We start from the raw sequence: 8435 nt of genomic DNA on the forward strand, positions 1-8435 counted from the left end.
AGGAGGGAATTGGTTGAATTAGTCTGTAAACCTAGTACCATATCTAATCCACACTCCGGAGCAGATGGTGGCAGTAATGCACCAATTAGGCTGGATTCCAACTGCAGACGAAGAAGAAGACTTTGATGCACTGATTTCAAAGCTTAGACCAACTGTCAGAAATCTCAGTGTGACTTTTGATAGTAACCTGAAATTTAATAAACAAATTGACAACATGGTTAAAGCTTTTTTTTTTTTTTTTTCAGCTTTGTCTTTTGGCCAAAGTCAAACCATTTTTGAATCGCTCTGACCTTGAAAAAGTTATTCATGCTTTTATCAGTTCAAGATTAGATTATTGTAATGCACTTTATGTTGGTGAGAGATGCTGGCTTTTCGTTGGCCAAACAGGGCTGTTAGGTCAATAAAACAACTTTTGCTGGATGTTTTGAGGTAATGGTACAATTACTGGGGTGGCCGAGCTTTTTCTGTAGCTGGACCCAGACTCTGGAATAAGCTTCCCCCTGAAATGAGTGCCATTACTGACCTATAGGCCTATTTACAGCTTGGTTTAAACTTATTTATTTAGAATGTCTTTTAATATCTCGCAATGTAGTGACATTTTTGTGTATTTTATGTCATTTTTGTTGTTGGGTTATATTTTGTTTTTTATTGCTCTGTTTTTATTGGAAAGCACCTTGGTTCACCTTGAGTGTTGTAAAGGGTTATATAAATAAATGTTGATTGATTGATTGATTGATTGATTGATTGATTGATTTGGATAAGGAAATGTTTTTTTTTTTTTTTCATCCATTGTGACTGTCATCTTCATATGTGACCCTGGAGCACAAAACAAGTCTTAAAGGGGTCATATTTCAAGGGTGCAATCTCAAGTTTTCCTTACTCTTTGGAGTGTTACAAACTGTTTGTGAATAGATGAGATCCATAAAGTTGCAAAGAGTAAAGTCTGAAACCCAAAGATATATATTTTTAAAAAGTAAAGACTTGTTCAAACGCCTTGTTTAAACACCCCCCCCCCCCCCCACGTCTACGTCATGATGTGGAAGATTTGCATAACGCCACCTAAATGTTCACACAAAGTAAGAAGGCATAACTTGATTCCCACTGTTGCCACCGGCACCATTTTGTGGAGATGTGAAAGCGAAAATACTTTGTTTGGCCTTCCAAAATAGGACACAACTAGAAATCAGTGGTTAAGCTGTAATTACAACACTGTTCCAGAACAGTTCAACACAAATATTCAGATGTGTGCAGCACATTTTACGGAGGACTGTTTCCTGATCCTGGGAGAGAAGACTACAATGCTGGCTGTTCTGAATCACAGTCTGTAAGTACATTTACATATTTAAAGGATTTGCCACTGGTGATTCAAACATGAGTTTTGAGCAGTGTAGAGCACCGGTTCTCAATTCCAGTCCTTGTTTTTTAATCATTTAGCAGATGCTTTTGTACAAAGTGACAATGAGAACAATAAAAGCAAGCAATCAGACCAACAAGAGAACAATAACAGTATATAAGTGCCATGACAAGTCTCAGTTAGTCTAGTACAGAACACATAGCCAGGTGTTTTCTTTTTCTTTCTTTTTTTAAGAATATGATAGACATGAAATGTTGTATGTTTCGCTCATGGTTTCAGAAGTTTGTTCTATTTGAACGTAAGTGGACATGACAGTATATTCCACTATGAAATCCAGTTCGAAGCGAACGTATATGTTCCTTTCAAAGTGCACTGAAGTGTGCGAGACATGAATTTAAATTGTATGTATTTACAGAGTTATATGATGTCACACTTGTCTGTGTGTGAAGACGCTGGCCAATCAGAGCACACCTGTTTTTTCAGACCGATGAGCTTTGTAAAAAACTGCGCGTTTCAGAAAGGCGGGACATAGAGGAGAAACAATAATGTACATTATGTAGAAAATATTGTGTTTTTTTTTTAACCTTAAACTGCATAAACGCATTGCATTACACCAAATACACAACATAATGTTCTTTTTAGCAACATGTATCACAGGTATATTTGTAGCAATAGCCAAAAATACATTGTATGGGTCAAAATTATAGATTTTTCTTCTATGCCCAAAATAATAGGGTTATTAATTAAAAATCATATTCTATTAAGAATTTTTGTACATTTTCTACTGTAAATATATCAAAACCTTATTTTTGTTTAGTAATTGCCAAGAGCTTCATTTGGACAACTTTGAAGGGTATTTTCTCAATATTTTTTTTTTTTTTTTTTTGCACCTTCAGATTCCAGATTTTCATATAAATCTCAATTAAAAAAAAACTGACCCTTACGACTGGTCACATATACATTCCTAAATAGCATGTGTTGCTATAGCATTTAGGATGTTTCTGCATGTATGACATCATACCCCATCTTTGGCTCTCAAATGACATTACTAAAGAATGCCAAAGATTAACAATTTATATTTTAAAGACCACAGCTCGCTGTCTCTCCCAAATGGCTTTTGCATTTCTTTTCAGCTGGCTTTTGATTCTTGGTTCATGCCCCAGTGTAAGGTCCTGTTTGCAGTGTGACCAGGTGGCTCGTTATGTGCATGAAGACTTCCTGTCCACAATTAAAGGGTTCACTGTCCATGATCAGATCAAACTGAAGCAAATCACTGAGCATGTTTACATCAGCTATCTGGACACCAGCAGACAGTTTCACAGTGTCATAGGTACTGCTGTAATATACAGTAGCTGGGAGACACTGCTTCATATCTGCAAAATGCTTTAAAATGTAGAAATTGTAGGAAAATGCTTAGGTGTTTTGAAACATGTGATGATGTTGAGTGCTATCTGACGATTGCTTTAGATCCAACAACTCTCTATCGTGCACTGACAGAATACCAGAGTGAATTCAAGAGGCACTGGATAGAGGACAGGACAGGTGAGTGCTTGTGGAGGCAGATTATGTCCTCTTTCATGTTTTAAAAAGAAGAAAAGTCCTAGTCTGAAGTCTAGAGCAAGATAAACGAAGATGCTTTACATCTGACATGTAAAACTAATGTTGTGTTCTGCTTGTTTAGATTCTGTTCAGTGGGATATACTGGAGAAAGGCAAGAGAATATTTTAGAAACATTTGGAGATTTTTGCTGCCCACGGTATAGCATACATTAGTTTAAACGTGTCAGAACATCTAATTCTCACATTTTTTTTTTCTTCTTCTTCTTTTTCAAAGGTCTGTGTCCAAATACATGTAAGTAGAGATTTGAGATCCCTCTATTTCTTTATAATATTATTCTGAATATCTTAACACAAGAAGTCAAAATCTTGTACACACTTATTCTTTGTTAGTACACCAAAAAAAAAAAAAAAAAAAAAAAGTGTGGAAATATTTTTAATTTAACTCTGTGAATTTCACAGATAATTACAGTGAAACAGCAAGTAACACGTAATAAATGATATGTAAAATGGTGTATGCGTTACATGACACTGAGTGTGTAAAGTATGATATATTTATTGCTCAATGGGTGTGTGGGTGCATACGGATGCGTGTTTGTTACAGGGCTGCTGTATTAGAGAGTGATGAACTGCACTTCCTGTCAGCATGGGCTCTTTACGTGTCAGTCTGCCACGCTGCCACTAGACTCTGGATGTGGGACAGACAAACGCCCACGGATACACTCACCAAGATGATTTTATCTGACTTCATGAACATGGAACACTTCTCTTTTGTCCTTCTCCCTTCTTTGTATTCTTTCTCTCACGCACGCGGTGTTCCTATCAGAGCATCATCTTAAGGCAGATGAAGGAGAGGAGGTGGTGCTGGACTGTTTCCTGCCCTGGCACGCTCTTGTAGTTGGGCAGACTGAGTACCATTACTCCTGGCATCCTGGAGAAAAGAATGTACGTGCACACAGACAAACAAACACATCTGCTGTTTTCAAAGAATCCTGAAGCCATTTTGAATACTGTTTTAGACAACATCAGAAATACACTGTAGTATATGTTTTTAAACGAGTCCTTATTACAGTTAAATCTACTTTAAAAGAATAGAAACAAGTGCAAACTGACTGTAATGTTTTTGGAAAAACCTTATTTAAAGAAAATTGATTATATATACTGCAGGCATTATATATATATAGCCTTAAATGTAATATTGAATAACACACTACATATAAAATTACAGTCAAGTACTTTACATAAGTAAATTAAAATATATGTAGCTACTATTTTCAAAAAAATTACAAAAAATATTATTTAAAATGTACTTTAAGGTAAAATGTGAATTTGTCATATTACAAAGTGCATTTTTCAAAGTTTACTTATATGTGTTAAGAAACAGCCATTAAAGTGGCTCTAAATAGACTTGAGTGGCCTTTTATTTCCATAATGTTATAAGCAAATAGCTACAGTTTTGTAATATTATTTGTGCTATTTGTGTATGTTGGAGAGTAGCTAGCTAAAAACAGAGATGCTAACTTTCTTCTAATTTTCTTAGTAGTATGACAACAGCTCAGCTGTTTTTCCTCCAGTAATAGTCTACTTTCCCCAACAAGTACTAGTTATAATGTGTCATTTTATAGTAATGTTAAAGAAAACATTGAATAGCTTTAATATACCTTGTAGTCTACCAGGTAGCCTACTGTAAATCATTAGGTTTTTGCTTGATATATCTGTAGTTTTAAAATACTCTCAAATATTGATCTTTCCAGACCAGAGAACAATGATTTAAATTTGATTTATTCACTAAAATGTACTAAAACGCAGTCTGTTTATTATTCACTGCAAGCTGTGAGATGACGGAGAGTATGAAGCGTTGACAGAGGAGTCTAAAATTGTCCTCAATCAGCTGAAAGTCAATGAGGAAGGCATGTACCGCTGCCTCCTACAGGATTAAAAGGGTACTGTGCTGTCCGCATGTACTTCGAACTGAAAGGTAGGCGACATTTATTGAATTTAATAACTCATTGCAGTCTAGATTTGTCCTCCTTTCATCTGTCTGTCTTTCCCTCAGTCAACCCACTGCTGTCTACTAGCCCTAGACTGATTGTGGCTTTGCTGTCCCTGCCCTCGGCTTATGATACCACACTTCTCGGCCTTCAGAGGAGCAGTCTCATCATTATAGTGATTTTACTGTACTCGGCATCACAGGCAGCCTTGTCATCATAGCGAACTTCAGGTATGTCATAACAGGATGGTTAGAACATATTAAAAAGGGGCTTTTGAATCAAGTTCGAACAATAACAAGAACAAAATAGAAACTGGGCGAAAATTAAGACAGTGAAGGAAAGAATGAGTAATTAACTGACAATAACAGTTATTAAGCATTTTGTAGAAAAGGACTTGTGGGCCTTTCCCTAGATTTAGCTTGACATAACAATTATTGGATGGCCGTAAATAATTGTCTTTCTTTTTTTATGATTTATTTATATACTTTAAACAATTACAAAAAAATAAAATAAAATAATAATTATTATAATAATAAAATACAAAATTTACAGAAAATGAAATAATTTTCTTTCTGTGCACATTTTGTGCTACTATTATTGTATATACAGTAGTAGCTGTATTATATAAGACAAATTTAATTTCCATTAATAATTGTAATTTGTTTATTTTTATAAATTTTCATATTTTGCAAGACATAAATGAGATATAATCAGGCCCACATGGAATTAGAAGATCAGCAGATTTCCACAGAAGTGGAATGGTTGACTGTCATTGTTTGTTTATGAAATATCATGGCCAGTGCTCTTACTGTTAACTAAAACTATTACATATCATTTCCATTAATTGCATTAAAGCTGAGCTAAAATAATGTTTAAGTATTAGATGTGATTCTGTCATGTTGCTTTTATCATCTATTTAATTTCACATAGGCTATACAGATTTTTTAAATAACGTTAGGGTCAGTGTTTTTTTTTTTATTATTATTATTTAATACTTAAATACATTAAAATAAACACATTTATGTATAATGTGACAGTGAAGACTGGAATAGCGGCTGCTGAAAATTCATCTTTGCAATAAATTCCATTGGAAAACAGTACCATGACGCATGCTCAAAACAGCCATAAAACAGACAATCATTTCCACTTCCATTTATTTATTTATTCCACCTGTATTCATTTCTTTTTTAGTATTTAAACTAATATGGGAAGTCGATGGCCATTTTAAGGCATGCAAATGAAAGAAAAGAAGAAGAAGAAACAGCATTTGGCAAAAGCTCATTCAGAAAATAGTGACATCATTATTTGAAATGAAGTCATGTGACGAGCTCTGGATTTTCATGGGTCATTTATTTTGGGTTTGTTTCAGTGGTTAATGCCATTTGCATTATTATCTGTCCACCAGGTGCTGTCGTATGTTATTCAATTACACACCGAGTTCACAAACACGCACACGCTATGTAAAATAGACCCATTCACTGGAAATGCAAAAGGAAGACATGTTTCAGACACGTTTTGGTTGGGCAGACACGTTGGAGAGAATGAGAGATCAAGTGAGAGAGGTAAATCTCTTGGATTACAGTGTTTTTCTACAATTAATATTCCCCTGCCTACTGGTTAATCCTGGGGATTATCCGCTCTTCTGGCCAGAGGAGAGTACGCTGAAAACTCTCAAACGCTTGTTTTCATGTGAAGTTCCCCTTCGGTAACTGAGAGACTGTCAGACTTCCTGTTCTGAATGGCTGCATTACATCTGATCGACTGTTTTTCAGTTCTTTCAGTTGCAGTATTGTGTTGTTCAGCGTGAACAGGTGGCTGCAGACTTTAGAAGATATATCAGAAATGTGACTTTTTTTCCCCCACAATATTTCATTACTACAAAGCAGCTTTATAGAAAATCACAGTGTTAAAGTTTATGATATCCTTATGTTATCGTGTCACTGGGGATTCTGGGGAAAGTCCTTTAAGTAACAGGAAATGATCCATTTTGAAAGTTCTGCTCAGTTGTGATTCTGAATGACTGTTTTTTTTTTTTTTTTTTCGGCTATTGTTTACCATCTTTCTGCATTTTCCTATTGTTTTACAGAGACAAGTGACATCATGGGAGGCAAGAAACAATGCCAGAGAAAACACAGGTCGAACAGTTCTTCCAAAACATTTTTTTTTTTTAAACTAAACTGAGTACATTATCTTTTTTATTCGTCCAGCTTTCTGGCTTGAATGGGTTATTTGTTTCTCTGGAACAAAACATAGAATACAAAACAGAACACGTACATAGAATAAGTTTTGATTTTCACTGGATTAATCATCAACTTCCTTTATGAGACACAGACGGTTTGATTAAATAAACATGGAGGAGGCATCCCTCAAGCAAATATTTTTGTGATCAAGTTGTCATGAGTGTTAATATTAGGTCGAAATATCTGATGTATAAATCATTTCTGGAAACAACTAACACAGGAAATATTAAGTAAATAAATAAATAAATATGTAAACAGTATCTTATATATCTTCATGTGCTCACATCCGTAGGTGATTATTAAAGTATCAAATATTAGTTTAAATGAATTATTTTATGTAATGTAGTAGAATTTGTGAAATATTCATGTCTAAACCCTTGTACCATATAATGCATTGATTATATAATGATGCGTATGATAATATATAGTTAAGTTGAATTGTTTTCTGACAGTAAACAGGCCGTTTCTGCAGCAAGAAGGGACAGTTCTATATTTTTTTTTTTCTCTGCCAAACAGGAAGTTGTGACATTATATAGCTCGTTACACTAACCTCAGCCCACAGCAACGACTTCACAACAGTTTACACATTTAAAATGAACACCCTCATGCTGACACCCTCACAAAACCACAAAGATTAATCAATGCTACACTAACACACACACACACTTAATGCAACAGGTGTTTATGCTGAATTCACGTAACATATGATTAAATAAACAGATGAGAATGGAAACAATGGAAACTTTATTTTTTATGCATGTACTCATTCTGAACTCTTGTTTTTCAGTTATTATTAATCTCGGTACAGGAGGCATATTCTTGTTTTTAATTCATTGCGCTAAATTAGCACATGCAGTTAGTTAAAACATGAACAGTTAATGTCATATCAGCTGTGAAGCGAGTCTTCACTAAATCATTTGATCCAATGATGGTATTGAGTTACAAACCAGTTATCTGACATGCAAAGACATGCGCTTAAAGTCAGACTAATATGAGGCAAGTACGAACACAAAACCTCATATTCTTAAGCTTAAAAGGAGGAGGAGTGTAGGATTAAAGAGTAGCCAGTTGTGGGCGAAAGTGTAGGGGAAAAAGACGGGGGAGAGACAGAGTGAATGAAGGGAAATTCAAGACTGAGGGAGTGAATGAGAAAGACGGACGGATCTGAACTCAGCTGCTCTTTACATTCATTCAGGGAAAGGAAAACTGTGCATGGGAGGATCCTCCTCCTCTTCATTTAACAAAACTGGTTTTAGTTTTGCTTTGTTATTTTAGGGTGAGCTGAATATGTACA

The 8435-nt window shown here is 35.0% G+C and overlaps 1 pseudogene; it reads left to right on the top strand.

Moving 5' to 3' along the window:
- The first annotated feature begins 2464 nt into the window (after positions 1-2464).
- LOC127964178 (izumo sperm-egg fusion protein 1-like) lies at positions 2465-6639 on the top strand (annotated as a pseudogene).
- Positions 6640-8435: the final 1796 nt, after the last annotated feature.

Source organism: Carassius gibelio, chromosome B8 (genome assembly GCF_023724105.1).
Source record: "Carassius gibelio isolate Cgi1373 ecotype wild population from Czech Republic chromosome B8, carGib1.2-hapl.c, whole genome shotgun sequence".
Lineage (NCBI taxonomy): Eukaryota > Metazoa > Chordata > Actinopteri > Cypriniformes > Cyprinidae > Carassius > Carassius gibelio.